Genomic DNA, 21,171 nt, shown 5'->3' with positions numbered 1-21,171 from the left:
GAAATAGTACAGCAGGTAAGGTGCTTTCCTTGCATGCCACCAACCCAAGTTCGATTTCCAGCATCCCATCTGGTCACTGGAACTCACCAAGAGTTATTCCTGAAAGCAGAGTAACCAATGAACACTGCCAGGCATGGCCTCCCCCCCCCCCAAGAAAAAAAAAAAAAAGAAGGGCTGGAGAGAGAGCTCAACAGGTTGGAAGGCATGTTTTGCATGTTAAGAGGCCCATGAACACTCACTCCCTGACACAACACGTTCTTCTTAGAACTAAACCAATAGCAGCTCCAGAGTACCAGTAAGTGTATATCAAAAGAATGAAGAAAAGAAAAGTAAGAGTAAATTAACACATGGAAATCATACAAATGGCCATGACAAGTTGTCACTGGATCTGGGCATCAGTGACAACAGTAAAGAGAGTACACTTCAGCAAAGAGCTAGAGTGGGTAGGGTGCTTGCCTTGCACGCAACCAACCCTGGTTTGATTCCTGGTATCCACTTGATTCCCCCGGTACCACCAGGAATGATTCCTGATTGCAGAGTCAGAAGCATCGCTGGGTTTGGTTCAAAACCAAAACACATTAAAAAAATAAAAATGTATACTTCAGCAGCTAATCCAGTTCTCTCTTTAATAATAAACAAGCAGGGGGGCGGAGAGATAACACAGCAGTTGGGCATTTGCTTTGCACACAGCAGACACAGGATGGCTGGTGGTTCAAATCCCGGCATCCCATATGGTCCCCCAAGCCTGCCAGGAGTGATTTCCGATTACAAAGCCAGGAATAAGCCCTGAGCACCGCCAAGTGTGGCCCAAAAACCAAAAACATAAAAAAATAAAATAGACAAGCGGGAGTCAGAGAGTTAGAAAGAGTTAAAATACTTCCTTGTACATGACTGACCTCAATTCATTACCCAGAACCATGCATGGTCCTAAAGTATCATCAGGAGTGATCCCCAAGTGGAGAGTAAGCCCAGAGCACTGATGGGTATAGCCCAACCCCCAATAGAAACAATAACAATAATAATGGTAAATAAGCAGCACAGTAATCAAAACATACAGCTATACTTCATATTTTTGTTTTATGCAATTCTTGAAATCAAACCTAGGGCCTCAAGTCTTGTAGTAGCACTGAAACTATAGCCCCAGTCCTATTTCAGCCCTATTTTTTAACAGGTAGATGATTGTCATATCATAAAGCCAAGTTAACATGCCCATATTAGGTAGTCTAGCAAACAACATAAAAGTAAATTGGCAAACAGACCAAATGCTCTGGTACTTTTGTAAAAACAACAGCGTAAAAGCACTGAAAGCATTAATGCATATATCTATAGGAGCAAAAAGTATACAATAATTATGCAAAATATGCATAGATCTGGCAGAAACATGTTAAAGTGGAAACTGAGAGACATTAGAGTTAATTTGATATAATGGGTGGTTCTGTGGACTCCAATTAGATATCTTACAAAATTTGTAATCATATCTGCTATACTGAGCAGCATTCTGGGAATTGTGGAGATGGAGTCACCACACCCACACTATTCATGGCTTACTCTTGGCTCTGCAATCAGAAATCACTTCTGGTGAGGCTTGGGGGACTTTATAGGGTGCCAGGAATAAAACCTGGGTAGATCTCCTACAAGACAAGACCCGAACTAACCATCTGTACTCTAGCCTCAGTAGAATTATCTTAATAACTATCACATCACTGAATTTCTATCAAACTACAAATTATATATATTATGCTAAAATAAAACAGATGGAAATAAGTTAGGCAATGCAAAAGTTTGTAAATCAAGTTAAAAAAAAAACAAAAGAAAACTATACAGGAAAACAGAACACAAGAAAACGGAGGTATAACAAAATGAAAGAAAATCTGGGACCCATTAGTGAGTTATGAGAAAACATTAGAGTCTAGTAAGGGAACCATAGCAATAGACAGTAGGCAGGGTATTTGCCTTACATGTGGCAGACCCAGGTTTGATCCCTGACATCCTATATGGTTCCTGAAGATAACCAGGAGTGATTCCTGGTGCAAAGGCAGAAATAACCCCTAAGTGCTGCTGGGTGTGGCCTAAAAACAAAACAAACAATAAAAGGAGCCTAATAAAATACACACAATTGGAATCTAGAAGAGAGCATTGGGAGAAATAACTGAAAAACTCTCCAAATCTGATGAAAACTATAAACCAAGATTTAAAAAACTAAAATACCCACAAGAGGGGCAGGCAAGGTGGCGCTAGAGGTAAGGAGTCTGCCTTGCAAGCGCTAGCCAAGGAAGGACTGCGGTTCGATCCGTCCCATATGGTTCCCCCAAGCCAGGAGCGATTTTGAGTGCTTAGCCAGGAGTAACCCCTGAGCATCAAATGGGTGTTGGCCCAGAAAAACAAAAAATAAAAAAATAAAATAAAATACCCACAGAACAAGAAAATATATATTAATATATAATAAATAAATTTATGAATTTTAAGAAATATTTATAAATTATACAAATATTTATAATGTTATTTATGCAATAAGTATATGCATAAGTAGAATATACATATAATATGTATCAGGTTTTTATTAGCAAATTCACCTATAGTATTAAAATAAGGAAAAAGGTGAATTTGCTAATAATGAGCTGGAGTGATAGCACAGCCAGTAAGGCATTTGTTTGCTTTGCATGTGGCCAATCGTATTTGATCCCTAGCATCTTCTATGGTCCCCCAGCACCATCAGGAATGACCCGAGCACAGAACACACCTGAACACCGCCAGGTGTGGCCCCAAAACCACAATAAATAAAACAAAGAAAAAGAGCATTGACTTTTTTTCATAATACACACATACCAAAATGCCAAAATGCTTGTTCTCAAAAATAAATATGATTAACAAAGTTCATGCATGTCCCATTCCATTCCTGTAAAGTTATTATCTTTTCTTTTCTTTTTTTAATTTTTTTTTTTGGTTTTTGGTTTTTAGGTCACACACAGTGACGCTCAGGAGTTACTGGGTTACTCCTGGTTATGCATTCAGAAATTGCTCCTGGCTTGGGGGACCATATGGGACGCCAGAGGATAGAACCGAGGTCCGTCCTACGCCAGCCATGTGCAAGGCAATCGCCCTACTACTGTGCCATCACTTCAGCACCCCCCTCTTTTTTTTTTTTTTACAAAAAGCCCAAAAGTAGGCTATTTTGTCCTATAGTAGAAATCAAGTTTTTTAATAGAAGAAAATTTTTAATCATTGGACTTCAAAGTTCTATTACACAAGGACCAGGTACTCCTCTCAGTTACGAAGGGCTGTTCAGGCCTTGCCCTACAGGGGTCCACCTTGGGAACCACACCTGTGCTAGTTGGAAGATAACATACAGCACTGGGAATCAAATGCAGGCCTCTCACATACAAGGCAGATGCACCACTTCTCTGAGCTATCTCTCTGGCCCTTACATAAATCTTTTTAAAGGTCTTGCTTACAACCAAGTTTCTTGGGAGAAGGTATGAGAGAGGTTAATGTATTATTTATTAACCATTGTCTCCAGGGAACCCAATGTCAACTGGAAGTAAACTTGAGAGACAGCAAACGTTCCTTGTTTGGAAGAAAAATGAAAAACATTAGGTTTTTGTGAATGTCAGTGAGCCCATCTGGCAAAAGAAAATACTTGCTAAATCTTCCTAAGAAAAATTAATTTATAAGAGCAAAAGTATATTATCTACAAAAAAAAATCACTTCAGAGTTGATGCTGAAATAGGAAAGAGAAAAACACTACCACTTAATGCCACTCTATTATAGTCCAAGCCTCAGGGGGAAAGTGGTTAGGAAGAGTAAAACCTCTATAATATCATGGATGCCAAACAGATTACAGAATGGGAATCCTGCCTACTATCCTTTTGAATACATAATGTTAAACATAATTTATATACCCCATAATACTATGACACCATGACAACATACCTTATTACCCAAATTCACAGACAAGATTATCTGCTTCTTTTTCTCAGAAAGATAACTGAATGAGACATAACTGAGTATTTTCTTCTATCAGATTTCTAGAGGAGGCTACCTACTATTATCTCATCTGAATCAAAATTCCTTTTTTTGTTTGTTTGTCTGTTTTTGGGCCACACCTGGTGGTGCTCAGGGAACCATATGGGATACCAGGGATAGAACCCGGGTCTGTCCTGGATCAGCAACATGCAAAGCAAACGCCCTATCACTGTCCTGTCGCTCTGGCCCCCTGAATCAAAATTCTTGACTAGGTAAGACAACAGAAAAAGTATGTAAGTTCATTATTCAGTGCTGAGTATTATGAAAGAAGAGAAGTATACTTGTGGGGCCGGGCGGTGGCGCTAGAGGTAAGGTGCCTGCCTTGCCTGCGCTAGCCTTGGATGGACTGGACCGCGGTTTGATCCCCCGGCGTCCCATATGGTCCCCCAAGCCAGGAGCAACTTCTGAGTGCATAGCCAGGAGTAACCCCTGAGCGTTACCGGGTGTGGCCAAAAAACCAAAAAACCAAAAAAAAAAAAAAAAAAAAAAAAAAGAAGTATACTTGTGGTCAGGGATGTAGTCAGTGGCACATGCTCTGCTTGTGTAAAGCCCTGAATTTAATACCCATAATGATAGCTACCTACGTATAAACCTCAACACAACAAAATATCATTAAAATAAAGTAGCATTTTTGTATCACTTTACCAGAAGCAAGTTATTGGGTAGCTTTCCTTTTAAACAAAAAGAAAAATTTTTAGAAGAAATATACTATAGACCCAAGAGAATTTCAAATGTGTGTTCAAAATTGGAATGACACAGAGAAGATCAGTATGGACCCTGCACAAGGATGACACGCAAATTCGTGAAGTGTTTCCACATTAAAAAAAATGTGTTCAAACAAAGAAACTTACACATGTATGTTCACAGCAGGTTTATTGATAAGTCAAAAAAATGGTAACAATCCAAATGTCTATCAATTGATGAATATATAAAATGTAATCTGTTTATATTATTATTCAGCTTTAAGAAAGTAATTTAGCTGGGCCGGAGAGATAGCATGGAGGTAAGCCGTTTGCCTTGCATATAGAAGATCGGTGGTTCGAATCCTGGTATCCCATATGGTCCCCCGAGCATGCAGGGGGCGATTTCTGAGTGTAGAGCCAGAAGTAACCCCTGAGTGCTGCCGGGTATAACCCAAAAACCAAAAAAAAAAAAAAAAAAAAATTTAACTAATAAATAAAAACTAAGAAGAAGATAGGTATAATTCTGTTTAAATAGGCAAACTGCCAGAGAATTTGGAAAGATACTACTTAATATATTGGGTTTCTTTTTTTAGGGGACAACACTCAGCTGTGCTCTGTTTAACTGCTGGCTCCTCTGCATTCAGGATCGCTTCTAGTGGCCTTGGGAAATCAAACGGAGTACTGAGGATTGAGGCTGGGTTAGTCATGTATAAGGCAAGTGCCTTCTTTACCCACTGTTTTTTATTTGCTTCAGCTCCACACCAAGCAGTTCTCAAGGCTTACTCCTGGCTCTGCACTCAGGGATCACTCTTGATGGGCTCCAGGGACCATAAAAGGTGCTGAGGGTGAAACCTGGGTCAGTCCCTTGCAAGGACTACCCACAAATGCCCTACCCACTGTACCATCACCACTCAGATCCATGTATAATCTCTCTGGCCCCTGAAAGTGTTTTCTAAATGAAATGGTGAATTTTATCTTTCTTTTTTTCTTAGCTTTTGGGCCACAACTAACAGTGCTCAGGTCTTACTCTTAGACCTGTGCTCAAGAACCACATTTTGCAGAGATTAGGGAATCATATGTATGCTGAAGAAAGAGTCAAGGTAGGCCATGTGCAAGGCAAATAACCCTATCCACTGTACTACCAATCTAGCCCTGAAATAGTAAATTTTTTATATTATGTGGACCTTACTTCGATAGAAAAAAAAATGTTTCCAATTAATAGTGTGGCTTTTTAATGCCTGGACTTTTTATTATTTAACAACATATTGTCTTCACAAAAATCATTCAAAACTTGGGGCTAGAACAATATAGTACAGCAGGTAAGATGGTTTTGCCTGGTATGTGGCCCACCAGTTAGATCCCCAGCACCCCCTTTGGTCCCCCTCCAAGCCTGCTGGGAGTAACTCGATCCAGGTAACTCCTGAATCTAAGCACTGCCATATGTATCCCCAAAAATAGAAAAAGAAAAAAGAAAAAAATCATTTAAAACTACTTCTTAAATTTAAACATACTGATATTCTGAAAAGGCAAAACTATAAAGAAAATCTAAAACATCAGTTTTTCCTGAAGGAGACATAGATAAGATACAAACTTTTAGAGCAACGAAACCATTGTATACGACACAATAATAATGATTATAAAGTTATCAAGTTTGTCCCAAACCATCAAACTTTAAAATACAAAAAATAAATCAGTTTTCAAGCATTTGAGAGCATAAAATATTATCACTGAATAATCCAGTCTCAACACAGAATAATGCCTAAAATACATTACAAATATGAAGCAACCACAAAAAGAGAGAGAAAGGAAAGGTACTGACCTCAGTAATAGTGAAAAAGTTTCTAGAACTCAAAAGAAATTATCCACATGCACTGCATTTTTGTTAACAAAGTAAATGGCAGTTTATCATGGATGAAGATGCACAGCTAAGCAGGGGCTAGAGAGATAGTACAATGCCTCGCACATAGCTAACATGGATCTGATCGCCAGCATTCCATATGTTCTCTCATCACCACCAGGAATAATTCCTAAATGCAAAGTCAGGATTAATCCCTGAACATCGCTGGGTATGGCCCCAAAACAAAACAAAAGAAGAAAACAAATATTAAATAAAGAGATGAAGGTAAAAGTAGGTTAACTCCCTAGTGAACTGAAAGTTAGAATCAGAAAGATTGATATGGTATGATAACATTGGAGATATCATTCCATTATTTATATATTGTATAAATTCTTGTTTACTTTAATAAACTATATTGTATTTACAGACATGTATATACATAGCTTAATTTATGTACATAATTCTTGTTCTGTCAAAGATTCTAGAAGCAACAATACTCTGTTAATAAGAAGCACATTAAGGACTCAGATCTTAGTTTCTAATATCGTGAGGGGGGACTATTGTAACAAAGACTGATTATAAGCCTGGGTATGATATATAAAAGATGAGCCTAAAGCATCTCTGTTCCCAGAAAGGAAGTGCTCACGTACATGTTATCAAGGGAGTAGTCAAAGGGAAGGGGAAGATCTCCCAAAGACCAAACCCTGCACAATTTGAGCAATGAATTTTTTGTAAATTTTCCACTTTTAAAGAAGTAGAGCATAATTTAACACTAAGTGGAGGTTATCCACAGTTATTTTTTCTGCAGGTAAACTAAAGGAAAGTAGGAACAAAACAGTAACTTTACAATATAGAAAAAGCACTACCTCAAGCCAAGGAAAAACATCAACACTGGTCAAGTAGTATCAATGATGTATACTCTTGACATGTGATGAGAATGACACTGATCCCCAGAAAGCATGCCTGAGCATCACCAGGTGTGCCCCCAAATACCAACTGAAGGACAATCTATACAAACTATCTAATCAGTTATAACCAAAATCATGGAACAAAGGAAACTGTCACAGCCAAGAGGAACTAAAGAGATTAAACTATTAAATGATGTTGCATGGCATCATGAATGGAATCCTGAAACACACACACACACACACACACACACACACACACACACACACACACACACACACACACACACACACACACACACACACACAACCTCAAGAAAAAACTCTGAAACTGGGGCCGGGCGGTGGCGCTGGAGGTAAGGTGCCTGCCTTGCCTGCGCTAGCCTAGGAGACGGACCGCGGTTCGATCCCCCGGCGTCCCATATGGTCCCCCAAGCCAGGAGCGACTTCTGAGCGCATAGCCAGGAGTAACCCCTGCGCGTTACCGGGTGTGGCCCAAAAACCAAAAAAAAAAAAAAAAAAAAAAAAAAACTCTGAAACTATAAATGAGATATAGACTTAGTGAAAATGTAAATTATCATTACTGGGACCCCAAGCCTGCCAGGAGCGATTTCTAAGCACAGTTAGGACTAACCCCTGAGCGCTGCCGGGTGTGGTCCAACACCCTCCCCCAATGCCCATGATATAAGTATCAAATGCTAAAAAATATGTTAAATTGAGATATATGGATAAGAGTTTAAAAATATAGAAAAGATTTAAAGTTATGATTGAAGGTTTCATCAGAAGATAAAACTTGAGGGGCCGGAGAGATAGCATGGAGGTAAGGCCTTTAATGCAGAAGGTCATTGGTTCAAATCCCGGCATCCTACATGGTCCCCCGTGCCTGCCAGGAGCGATTTCTGAGCATGGAGCCAGGAGTAACCCCTGAGCGCTGCCGGGTGTGACCCAAAAACCAAAAAAAAAAAAAGAAGATAAAATTTGAGATTTTACTTAAAACATGCATCTGCGGTGTGGCCCGAAAAACCAAAAAAAAAAAAAAAAAAAAAAAAGGTCTGAGTACATGCTTCCCATGCAAGAAATTCCAATATCATTCATGGGGCCGGAGAGATAGCATGGAGGGTAAGGCATTTGCCTTTCATGCAGAAGGTCATTGGTTCGAATCCCGGCGTCCCATATGGTCCCCCAAGTCAGCCAGGAGCGATTTCTGAGCATGAAGCCAGGAGTAACCCCTGAGTGCTGCCGGGTGTGACCCAAAAACAAAAACAAAAACAAAAAAAAAAAAAAAAAAAAAAAAAAAAAAAAAAAAAAAACATGCATCTGAACTCCAGCGTGAAAACAATAACAATAGGGTTCAGAGGGTGCAGGGGTCCTCAAACTTTTTAAACAGGGGGCCAGTTCACTGTCCCTCAGACTATTGGAGGGTCTGACTACAGTAAAAACAAAACTTATGGGCCCGGAGAGATAGCACAGCGGTGTTTGCCGCAGCAAGCAGCCGATCCAGAACCAAAGGTGGTTGGTTCGAATCCCGGTGTCCCATATGGTCCCCCGTGCCTGCCAGGAGCTATTTCTGAGCAGACAGCCAGGAGTAACCCCTGAGCACTGCCGGGTGTGACCCAAAAACCAAAAAAAAAAAAAAAATTATGAACGAATTCTTATGCACACTGCATATATCTTATTTTGCAATGAAGAAACAAAACAGATACAAATACAATATGTGGCTCGCGGACCATAGTTTGAGGACCACTGGTTAGAGCATGAGTCCACGGATTTAGAGCACTTTCCTTGCAAGTTCAAATCCCGTGTCCCATAAATGCAATTCTAGCAGCCCTGCCATTTGAATTTTGTAGCCATGTTCTCAGCAATCTCCAGCACCCCAAGCAATTTCCACCTGCACAACAGCTAAGTGTGTGTGAGCACCATAAAAACAGATGCACATGTATGAAAACCAGAACTAAAACTATGTGAGAGCCAGGCCCAAGATGTAGGAGCAGCACGTCTCCCCAGTGAGCACCTCCCTAGTGCGCATGTGTGAGCAGCTTATCTCCCTAGAGAGTGCCACAATCATAACTTAGGAACCTCAGCTAAGAGTGCTATCCCCAGAGAACAGCTATACAAGGTCTGCAACTAAGTAAGTACAAAACTCAGTAAGCACCCCAGTCAAATGTCCACCGAGCGTACAACTTGATTTCTGAAAACGTACAAACACCAGAACGAGAAATATAGGCAACTCTCTCCCACCCAACCTGATCGATCATCTTTTTTTTTTTTTTTTTGGTTTTTGGGCCACACCCTGTGACGCTCAGGGGTTACTCCTGGCTATGCGCTCAGAAGTTGCTCCTGGCTTCTTGGGGGACCATATGGGACGCCGGGGGATCGAACCACGGTCCGTCCTAGGCTAGCGCAGGCAAGGCAGGCACCTTACCTCCAGCGCCACCGCCCGGCCCCTGATCGATCATCTTAATAACATTAAGAACAACAATGAAGGGAATGGGGAGAAGGGGAGAAATTTTTTAAATAATTAAAAATAAAAATGAGGCCAGAGCAATAGCACAACGGGTGGGACATTTGCCTTGCATGTGGCAGACCCAGAACCAACCAAGTTCGATCCCAGCATTCCATATGGTCCCCCAAACCTGCCAGGAACAATTTCTGAGCTCAGAGCCAGGAGTAACCCCTGAGCACCATTTTTTATTTAAAAATAAAATGGGATTGGAGAGATAGCATGGAGGCAGGGCATTTGCCTTGTATGCAGAAGGACGGTGGTTCGAATCCAGGCATCCCATATGGTCCCCTGAGTCTACCAGGAGCGATTTCTGAGCATAAAGCCAAGAGAAACGCCTGAGTGCTGCTGGGTGTGACCCAAAAACCAAAATAAATAAATAAATAAAATAAAATTTAAAAAATAAAAAAAGAACAATGTTCAAGATACAGCTCATAAAAGTGTCTAGAACAATGAATCCGAAAATAAAACTAAAAGAAATGAAAATACCCTGAAAAGTGAGTACTTTACTAGAAGACAAGATCAGTGGTCAAAGAAAAAAATGTCATATGGTATAATAAAGTTACATCATACATCCATTTAACTTACTAACTGACCTCTGGTAAAATGTGAACAGCATTCAAGGATCTAGAGTGACAGCTGTTCAGTAGAGCCACAACAGGAAATGCCAATTTGGAAAGACAGGAAGCAGGTGGCCAAGTTCTTCTCTATAGCTTTTCAAAGGACAGTGTGCATACGAGCCCAGTGAAGGAAAAAACCTGTAGAGGGGGTCAGAGAGATAAAACAGCCAATGAGGCACTTGCCTTAAATACACCTGACCCAGATCAACTCCTGGCAACCCATATGATCTCTAGAGATCCGCCAGGAGTGATCCTTGAGCACAGACCCAGGCAGGAGTAAGTACTGAGTACCACCATGTGGGAGCCAAGCCCCGCCACCTAAAAAAAAAAATCTGTAGAAATGTATTGTTCATAGTTCAGGTATCTTCATATTAATACACCTATAAACATTAATTAGTGTAATCAATGGGTAATGGGAAACTAAAATATAAAAATATAATAAACTTATAAGGAAGCAAGAATCTATTAAAATTCATGGGACTGGAGAAACAGTACAGGGGTCAAGCATTCACCTTGCAAATGGCCCACCGCAGTTCAATTCCCAGCACCATTTCTGGAACCCCAAGCACAGCCAGACTCCTGAGCTCAGAATCAGTAACAGCCCCCACACCCTTTGCATCACCCCAGGTGGTCCAACTCCCCCTCCCACAATAAATAAAATATGCACCTTTACCCACTCTCTATTATAGCTCTATGTGATAGCTGTCCAAAAAAGCAATATTGTTTGAAGGCCTACATCTTGCTTCCTTCTTTAGTCAAGCCCAGTGACTCTAAGTCTATAAAGTACACAAAAATCATATATAATGCTGTATACAAAAACATGCACACTAGGATAATATAAGAGCCTGTTAAGGTGTTTGTCTGGCATGCAACCAACCCTGGTTTGATCCCCAGACCTGAGCAGATCCAGGAATAGGCACTGAGCACACACAAAAAAATTTTTGTATACAAAATAAAATTTAAGAGCATCCACACCAGGAGTCAGAGAGATAGCACAGCGGGTAAGGCTTTTGCCTTGCCTATGGCAGTTCTGGGTTCAATCCCCAGCATCCCTTATCATATGGTCCCCAAGTCTACCAGGAGTAATTTCTGAGCACAGAGCCAGAAATAACCCCTGAGCACCACTGAGTGTGACCCAAAAACCAAAAATAAAATAAAATAAAATAAAATAAAATAAAATAAAATAAAAAATAAAAGCATCCACACTAGATTTTTTTTTTATGTAACTTAGGGTATCTTCAAGTATAGTGACCACATTCTTTCATTTATTTATTTTGTTTATTTGCTTTTGGTCCACACCCTATGACACTCAGGGATTACCTCTGGCTATGCCCTCAGAAATCGATCCTGGCTTGGGGAACCATATGGGATGCTGGGGAATTGAACCACAGTCCATCAGCTTAGCACATGCAAGGCAAACAAACGCCCTACCGCTTGTGCCACCGAGCCAGCCCCTAGTGACATTCTATGATTTTTTTTTCCTCATGTGCTGACTTTAGAACTGAATTCTCGGCTTACTCTGAGGGGACTATTAAGCAAAAAGGCAAGAAAAAAGACAGGAAGGTTCAATCCTATTATTACATACTGAAGAACGTCCCAACAACGACATCTATCTAAAAGTGGAATAGGCTACTTTAAAGAAAATAATTTTCTGTTATTGAACATGTTCAAATAGAAGCTGAAAAATCATTGAGAAAAATCATTTTAGGAGTACAACTGGATTAAGAATTTAACTACCAAAAAAAAAAAAAAAAAAAAAAAGAATTTAACTACCAGGGCCAATAAATATAGAAAATAACTATCAATATCAGAACAATAGGACAAGATAGGGTGCTTGCCTTGCATTCGGCCAACAAGGGTTCTCGATCCCCAGCATCCTCTATGGTTCCCTAAAGACAGCCAAAAGTGATTCTTGAGGGCTGGAGAGATAGCACAGTGGTAAGGCGTTTGCCTTGCAAGCAGCAGACCAGGACCAAAAATGGTTCAAATCCCACCATCCCATATGGTCCCCTGTGCCTGCCAGGAGCAATTTCTGAGCAGAAAGTCAGGAGTAACCCCTGAGCGACGCCAGGTTTGGCCCAAAAAACAAAACAACAACAACAACAACAAAAAGTGATTCTTGAGTGCAAAGCCCAGAGTTACCCCCTGAGCATCCCTGGAGTGACTGAAACCCTCATTCCCTGCAAAAATAAGAATTTAAAGTCTCTTTGTGGGGGGCCAGAACAATAGCACAGTGGGTAAGGTGTATCTGCCTTGCAAGTATCCAACGCAGGTTCAATGCTGGGGACCATCCCATATGGCCACCCAAGACTGCCAGGAGTAATTTCTGAGCACAGAGCCAGGAGTAATCCCTGAGCACCACCAGGAATGGCCCCAAAAATAAATAATCAATAAAGTCTTTTTGTGATCTTTGATTCCAGAATGGTAGACTTAAAATATGATTAAAGGGAAATCGAGTTAAAAGCAACACATCTTAATTTTAAGAAATGAAAATAAATACTATATTTAAAAGCAACAAAGTAAAAATAAATTACAGGGATATAATAGAGACTAATGTTGCATCTGCGGATCCACCTGCCAGGAAAACTCTTCCATCTTAGAGCCAAAATTGAGATCCCCATGCTCCACCCCTGTTCTACCTGTCACTCAGCTCTTATCAGTTTATTTTCTTTATAGTTTCTATCAGGAGTCACCAAACTTTTTCTAAACAACAGTGTTTTTTTTAATTACTGTTCTGCAGATGTAGAAAAAGTTTGAAAAACACTGGTCTACTGTCTTGGTTAAAAATGCTGGTTCCAGGGATAGAGGGATGGTACAAAAGCTAAGGACACTCACTCAATTTAAGTTCAATCTCCAGTACTATATATGGTTTCCAAAGCGCACAGACTAAGTCCTGAACACTGCGATGTGTGGCCCCAAAACCAAAAAAATGCCAGTCCATGGACCAAAATGCAGGACAAGTGCCAGTCTGCAGATATAAAAAAGTTGAAGAGAACATCTATAAAGGGTCTGACTATAGTCTGCAGAAACTGTTTACCCCATACTTTCAAATGGTCTATGGGCAAGAATCTTTTTCACAATTTCAAAGGCGAGGGGGAAAAAAAGTTGGGATATGGAAAATTATCTGAAATTCTAATTTCAGTATTCAAACCTTAAAGCAATGGTCCTCAAACTATGGCCCGCGGACCACATAATGTATTTATTCCCATTTTGTTTCTTCACTTCTAAATAAGGTATATGCAGTGTACATAGAAATTTGTTCATAATTTTTGTTTTTACCATAATCTGGTCCTTCAACAGTCTGAAGGACAGTAAACTGGCCCCCTGTTTAAAAAGTTTGAGGACCCCTGCAAGCATTGAGGGGGCTGGAGCAATAGTACAGCTGCTAGGGCACTTGCCATGCGCATGACTAACCCAAGTTAGATCCCTACCATCTCATATGGTCCTCAAACACTGCCAGGAACAATTTCTGAGTGCAGAATCAGGAGTAAGCCCTGAACACTGCCAGACATCGCCAAAATCTTTCAATTCTCTTTTTTTTTTTGTTTTGTTTTTTTGTTTTGTTTTGGGCCACACCCATTTGACGCTCAGGGGTTACTCCTGGCTATGCGCTCAGAAATCGCCCCTGGCTTGGGGGGACCATATGGGATGCCGTAGACACCTTACCTCTAGCGCCATCTTCCCGGCCCCTCAATTCTCTTTAATTTTAAAAATAAAACACTTGGGGCCGGAGCAGTGGTGCAAGCGGTAGGGCATTTGCCTTGCATGCACTAATCTAAGAGGAACCATGGTTCGATCCCCTGCATCCCATATGATCCCCCAAGCCAGGAGCAATTTCTGAGCACATAGCCAGGAGTAACCCCTGAGCGTCGGGTGTGGCCCAGAAAGCAAACAAAACAAAACAAAACAAAACAAAAAACCCACTCACTTCCTTATGCACTGCCCATGGCTGCTCTTTTCATTACAATACAGTTCGGTACTTGCAACAGGGATTAAATGGCCCACAAAGTTAAAAATGCTTTCTTGTTCTTTTACATAAAGTTTGCCAATCACTGATTTATATTATGTCCTGCAGTTACCTATTTATCTTTATTTGTTTTTTAATACAGGTTAAAATTCAATGAGGATATGAACCTTATCTGTTTTGTTTCTTTACTGTAACTCAACACAATTAAATTCTTAAAAAGGAATTTAGAAAAATTCCCAAACAAGCAATACCATTCAGACAGTGATGGCTAACCTTTTTGAGCCCGAGGGCCCAAACTGCCGCACAAAACCAAAGAATTTCCTCAAAAGTGCCAGCATGTCAATTAAACCTTAATAACAAGATTTTAGTATCTAAAAACTATGCAGCACACACCGCATATCTTAATTGTGGACCTTCCTGCATGCCAGCTGCAAGGCCTTCACATGCCACCGCTGGCATGAGTGCCATAGGTTTGCCATCGCGGCCCTAGGACCACAAAAACACAACACAATAATGCCCTCTGCACTCTTATGTTCACAGCAGCAACTATTTACAATAGCCAGAATCTGGAAACAACCCAGATGCCTGACAACAGATGAGTGGCTAACGAAACTGTGGTACATCTATACAACGGAATACTATGCAACTGTTAGAAGAAATGAAACCATGAAATTTGCTTATATATGGATGGATTTCGAGACTATTATGTTGAGTGAAATAAGTCAGAGGGAGAGAGATAAGCACAGAATAGTCTCAATAATATGTGGGATTAAAGAAAAATAAAAAACAGTATAATAATAATACCCAGAGACAATAGAGATGAGAGCTGGAAAGACCAGACCATGATAACAAGCTTATCACAAAGAGTGGTAAGTTCAGATAACTACATTAACAGTTACAATGACAATGAAAGAGAAATGAAATGCCTGTCTTGAAGACAGGCGGGGGTGGGGGGAGGTAGGAAATGGGGGGGGGGGGACAATGGTGGCAGTAAAGTTGCACTGATGAGAGGGGCGTGTGCATTTTGTAGCTGAACCTCAATCACAAACAAAAAGTTTGTAACCACTGTGCTTAGATAAATCTCAAATAAATATTGATGAACTGATAAATGTTGCATAAACACACTATGAAGTTATGCTTTAAGTGCTCAATAACTAAAGGTCTTGCGTATATGTATAAATATTTGTGTATGAATATATGGCAGGCATATTTTTATGGAAAAGGGAAAATTAGACTAAGGCAAGGCATGAGAGGAGGGTAAAAGAAATAAAAAGGAAAATAGTAAACACTTTAAATTAATGGGAGTCGCCAACAGTCTAAGTTATTGGGCACTTTCAACAAACTGTGCAGAATATTATTGTGCTCTTAGAAGATTCTCTCTACTAAAGTAAAAAAAGAGGGGGTCGGAGTTGTAGCCCAAGAGGTAGGACATTTACCTTGCCTGTATCAACTTAGGACAAAACAATGTTCAATCCCCTGGCATCCCATATCGTCCTCCAAGCCAGGGGCGATTTCTGAGCGCATAGCCAGGAGTAACCCATGTCACCAGGTGTGCTCCCCGCCAAAAAACAGCAAAGAAGATTCTCTCTACTACAAGGTGTTACAACATACTATCAGCTGATTATGCATCTACTTATCTACTTATCCTAGACGGGCATACTCTGAGAAGTCTCATTTCCCATCACTATGGGGATACAGTATCCTCACTATGCCCAATCATTATAAATGCTCATTTTTTAACAGATCAAAAAAATTACATGCTGAACTTTTAATATCTAAATTTTTCTTTTGCAGCAATCTGCAATTCTGTAAGCAACTGAAAACTCTTTAGGAATTAAAAGGTCACCACCCACTGACCAGAAGCATCTTTTTAATCTTTCTATACTAGTTGAGTGACTGTACGATTTAAAAAAAAAAGGGGGAGCCCGGAGAGATAGCACAGCGGTGTTTGCCTTGCAAGCAGCCGATCCAGGACCTAAGGTGGTTGGTTCAAATCCTGGTGTCCCATATGGTCCTCCATGCCTGCCAGGAGCTATTTCTGAGCAGACAGCCAGAAGTAACCCCTGAGCACTACCAGGTGTGGCCCAAAAACAAAAACAAAAACAAACAAAAACAAAAAAATACATAAGCCTATTGAGTTCATAAAGGACAAGGTGTTGAGTTAAAATACACCTATAAGGATCAGAGAGATATGGGCCCAGAGAGATAGCATGGAGTAAGTCATTTACCTTGCATGCAGAAGGTCAGTGGTTCAAATCCCAGCACCCCATATGGTCTCCTGAGCCTTCCAGGAGTGATAACTGAACCCAGAGCCAGGAGTAACCCCTGAGCTGCAGTGTGACCCAAAAAACAAAAACAAGGGGCCGGGTAGGTGGCGCTGGAGGTAAGGTGTCTGCCTTGCAAGCGCTAGCCAAGGAAGGACCGCGGTTCGATCCCCCGGCGTCCCATATGGTCCCCCCAAGCCAGGGGCGATTTCTGAGCACATAGCCAGGAGTAACCCCTGAGCGTCAAACGGGTGTGGCCCAAAAACCAAAAAAAAAAAAAAAAAAAAAAATTTAAGGATCGGAGAGATAGCAGAGCGGTAGGGCATTTGCCTTGCATGCAGCTGATCCAGGCCGGCAAGTGGTTCGAATCCCAGCATCCCATATGGTCCCCCGTGCCTGCCAGGAGCGACTTCTGAGCACAGAGCCAGGAGTGGAAACCCCTGAATGCTGCCGGGTGTGACCCAAAAGCAAACCAAAAAATTCCACCTATGATGGCTAGAGTGATTTGTACAGCAGATAAAGTGTTTGCCTTGCATGCTGCTGACTTAGGTTTGATCTTCAGAATCACATAGGATTCCCCCAAAAACCATGAGTAATTTCTGAGGGCTAAGTCAGGAGTAACCCCTGAGCACTGCCAGGTGTGGCCCCACACACAAAAAAAAATTCTGCCCATGTGCATCATTTGTTACACAGACAATAGTAAAATTACTACCTGCTCTGTAGTTTCACTCAATTCTACAAGTGGAGAAAAGGATTGACTTCCTAGGAATCCTAGCGTTGACATTTCAGCCTTTCATTATTAGGGTTCTTCCTCCAAGAGTTCCTGTAGTATATACAGACACTTCAAAGATAAGTGGCTTAATAGAACACTTAAGAATTTTAAGACAGTGGTCAGAGGCACTGACAAATCAGTCTGATTTATTGTAACGCAGCTACCAACTTGGAAGCCAGAGCTGTTGTCAAGAGTTGGCCAACTGAGGGACCGGAAGAACAGTACAACAGCAATAGGGCGCTTGCCTTGCATGCATGTGGCTGACTCTTGCTCATCCTCAGCATCCCATTTGGTCCCTCAAGCACCCCAGGAGTGACCCTTGAAAGCAGAATCAGGAACACTGAGCACTGCCGAGTGTGGCCCCCAAACAAGCAAAAGAAATATATATATGTTTTAACATGTTTATATGCCTTTATATACATAGACTCTATTTTATAGTTGTATGTACTATAAATAGATGCCTATATAAAAGTTGGCCAACTAAAGAAAGAAGATGAGTAGAAGCATCAGCTACAGGTACTGATGAGTATGATTCCGATTCCGTGGGGCTTTCAAGAACCATTTTGTACACAGGAGTTTGGGGGGGGAAGGGGGAGAGAGAGAGAGAGAGAGCATCTTCCCTGTCTCTATGGTAAATAAGCCAGGAGCTGATTGCAAAGGCAGCTCGCGAAATAAATGAACAAATAAATAAAGACCCTCCTGCTACTCCTTGGGAAAGGTGTCTGTGCCCAGAGCAAAGGAGGTGGATGAGCTGAGCCAAGGGCTCAGGGTGGGTGCTGCTGCATGCTGACCTCGAGGGGATCCCCGGCCCCCTCAAAGGAAGCAGAGCAGCCCGGAGTGGATCTAGGATCCACGAAGGATACGCACACCCACACACCCCCACCTATATTTGGAGGCTCAGGTTACACACACACACACACACACACACACACACACACACACACACACACACACACACACACACACACACACACACACACACAACCAACTCTTAGGAGGCTCATGAGGAGTTGGGGAGCTGGGGTCCTAGAAGGCCATAGACAGACAGACAAACATACACAGGTTCATGGGGTGTTGGGGAGCTGGGGTCCGAGCACGCCCTCCAACACCCACACACCCCTTCAGTGGCTCATGGGGCGATGGGGGGCTGGAAAGCTGGGGTCCGAGAAGGCCACAGACACACACACAGAGAGAGGCTCATGGGGAGTTGGGGAGCTAGGGTCCGAGCATCCCACCCACCTACACACCCCACCCACCCCTTCAGGGGCTCATGGGGTGATGGGGGGCTGGAGAGCTGGGGTCCAAGGATACATACAGTGATTCTTGGGGAGTTGGGGTTCGAGCACCCCACCCACCTACACGCCCCCACACCCCACCCAGCCCTTCAGGGGCTCATGGGGCGATGGGGGGACTGGAAAGCTGGGGTTCAAGAAGGCCACAGACACACACACAGAGGCTCATGGGGAGTTGGGGAGCCGGGGTCCGAGCACCCCACCCACCTACACACCCCCACAGCCCATCCAGCCCTTCAGTGGCTCATGGGGTGATGGGGGGCTGGAGAGCTGGGGTCCAAGGATACACACAGTGACTCTGGGGGAGTTGGGGAGCCGGGGTCCGAGCACCCCACCCACCTACACACCCCCACAGCCCATCCAGCCCTTCAGTGGCTCATGGGGTGATGGGGGGCTGGAGAGCTGGGGTCCAAGGACACACACACAGTGATTCTTGGGGAGTTGGGGAGCTGGGGTCCGAGCACCCCACACCCCCAACACCCACACACCCCACGTACCCCTTCAGGGGCTCATGGGGCGATGGGGGGCTGGAAAGCTGGGGTCCAAGGATACACACAGTGACTCTGGGGGAGTTGGGGAGCCGGGGTCCGAGCACCCCACCCACCTACACACCCCCACAGCCCATCCAGCCCTTCAGTGGCTCATGGGGCGATGGGGGGCTGGAGAGCTGGGGTCCAAGGATACACACAGTGACTCTGGGGGAGTTGGGGAGCCGGGGTCCGAGCACCCCACCCACCTACACACCCCCACAGCCCATCCAGCCCTTCAGTGGCTCATGGGGTGATGGGGGGCTGGAGAGCTGGGGTCCAAGGACACACACACAGTGATTCTTGGGGAGTTGGGGAGCTGGGGTCCGAGCACCCCACACCCCCAACACCCACACACCCCACGTACCCCTTCAGGGGCTCATGGGGCGATGGGGGGCTGGAAAGCTGGGGTCCAAGGATACACACAGTGACTCTGGGGGAGTTGGGGAGCCGGGGTCCGAGCACCCCACCCACCTACACACCCCCACAGCCCATCCAGCCCTTCAGTGGCTCATGGGGCGATGGGGGGCTGGAGAGCTGGGGTCCAAGGATACACACAGTGACTCTGGGGGAGTTGGGGAGCCGGGGTCCGAGCACCCCACCCACCTACACACCCCCACAGCCCATCCAGCCCTTCAGTGGCTCATGGGGTGATGGGGGGCTGGAGAGCTGGGGTCCAAGGACACACACACAGTGATTCTTGGGGAGTTGGGGAGCTGGGGTCCGAGCACCCCACACCCCCAACACCCACACACCCCACGTACCCCTTCAGGGGCTCATGGGGCGATGGGGGGCTGGAAAGCTGGGGTCCAAGGATACACACAGTGACTCTGGGGGAGTTGGGGAGCCGGGGTCCGAGCACCCCACCCACCTACACACCCCCACAGCCCATCCAGCCCTTCAGTGGCTCATGGGGTGATGGGGGGCTGGAGAGCTGGGGTCCAATGACACACACACAGTGATTCTTGGGGAGTTGGGGAGCCGGGGTCCGAGCACCCCACCCACCTACACACCCCCACAGCCCATCCAGCCCTTCAGTGGCTCATGGGGCGATGGGGGGCTGGAGAGCTGGGGTCCAAGGATACACACAGTGACTCTGGGGGAGTTGGGGAGCCGGGGTCCGAGCACCCCACCCACCTACACACCCCCACAGCCCATCCAGCCCTTCAGTGGCTCATGGGGTGATGGGGGGCTGGAGAGCTGGGGTCCAAGGACACACACACAGTGATTCTTGGGGAGTTGGGGAGCTGGGGTCCGAGCACCCCACACCCCCAACACCCACACACCCCACGTACCCCTTCAGGGGCTCATGGGGCGATGGGGGGCTGGAAAGCTGGGGTCCAAGGATACACACAGTGACTCTGGGGGAGTTGGGGAGCCGGGGTCCGATCACCCCACCCACCTACACACCCCCACAGCCCATCCAGCCCTTCAGTGGCTCATGGGGCGATGGGGGGCTGGAGAGCTGGGGTCCAAGGATACACACAGTGACTCTGGGGGAGTTGGGGAGCCGGGGTCCGAGCACCCCACCCACCTACACACCCCCACAGCCCATCCAGCCCTTCAGTGGCTCATGGGGTGATGGGGGGCTGGAGAGCTGGGGTCCAAGGACACACACACAGTGATTCTTGGGGAGTTGGGGAGCTGGGGTCCGAGCACCCCACACCCCCAACACCCACACACCCCACGTACCCCTTCAGGGGCTCATGGGGTGATGGGGGGCTGGAAAGCTGGGGTCCAAGGATACACACAGTGACTCTGGGGGAGTTGGGGAGCCGGGG

The 21,171-nt window shown here is 44.1% G+C and overlaps 1 long non-coding RNA gene and 1 pseudogene across 1 annotated transcript in view; one reads left to right on the top strand and one right to left on the bottom strand.

Moving 5' to 3' along the window:
- The window catches only part of LOC125998283 (uncharacterized), a 33,804-nt gene extending 23,101 nt beyond the window's left edge, over positions 1–10,703 (bottom strand). The window contains exon 1 of the long non-coding RNA XR_007491875.1: positions 10,545–10,703. This is a non-coding gene — a long non-coding RNA (uncharacterized LOC125998283). The remainder of the gene's footprint in view (positions 1–10,544) is intronic.
- LOC125998385 (uncharacterized) lies at positions 4,745–4,845 on the top strand (annotated as a pseudogene).
- Positions 10,704–21,171: the final 10,468 nt, after the last annotated feature.

Source organism: Suncus etruscus, chromosome 20, assembly GCF_024139225.1.
Source record: "Suncus etruscus isolate mSunEtr1 chromosome 20, mSunEtr1.pri.cur, whole genome shotgun sequence".
Classification (NCBI taxonomy): Eukaryota; Metazoa; Chordata; class Mammalia; order Eulipotyphla; family Soricidae; genus Suncus; species Suncus etruscus.
Note: the sequence above shows the minus strand (reverse complement) of the source record. Positions and strands in the feature narration are given on the sequence as shown.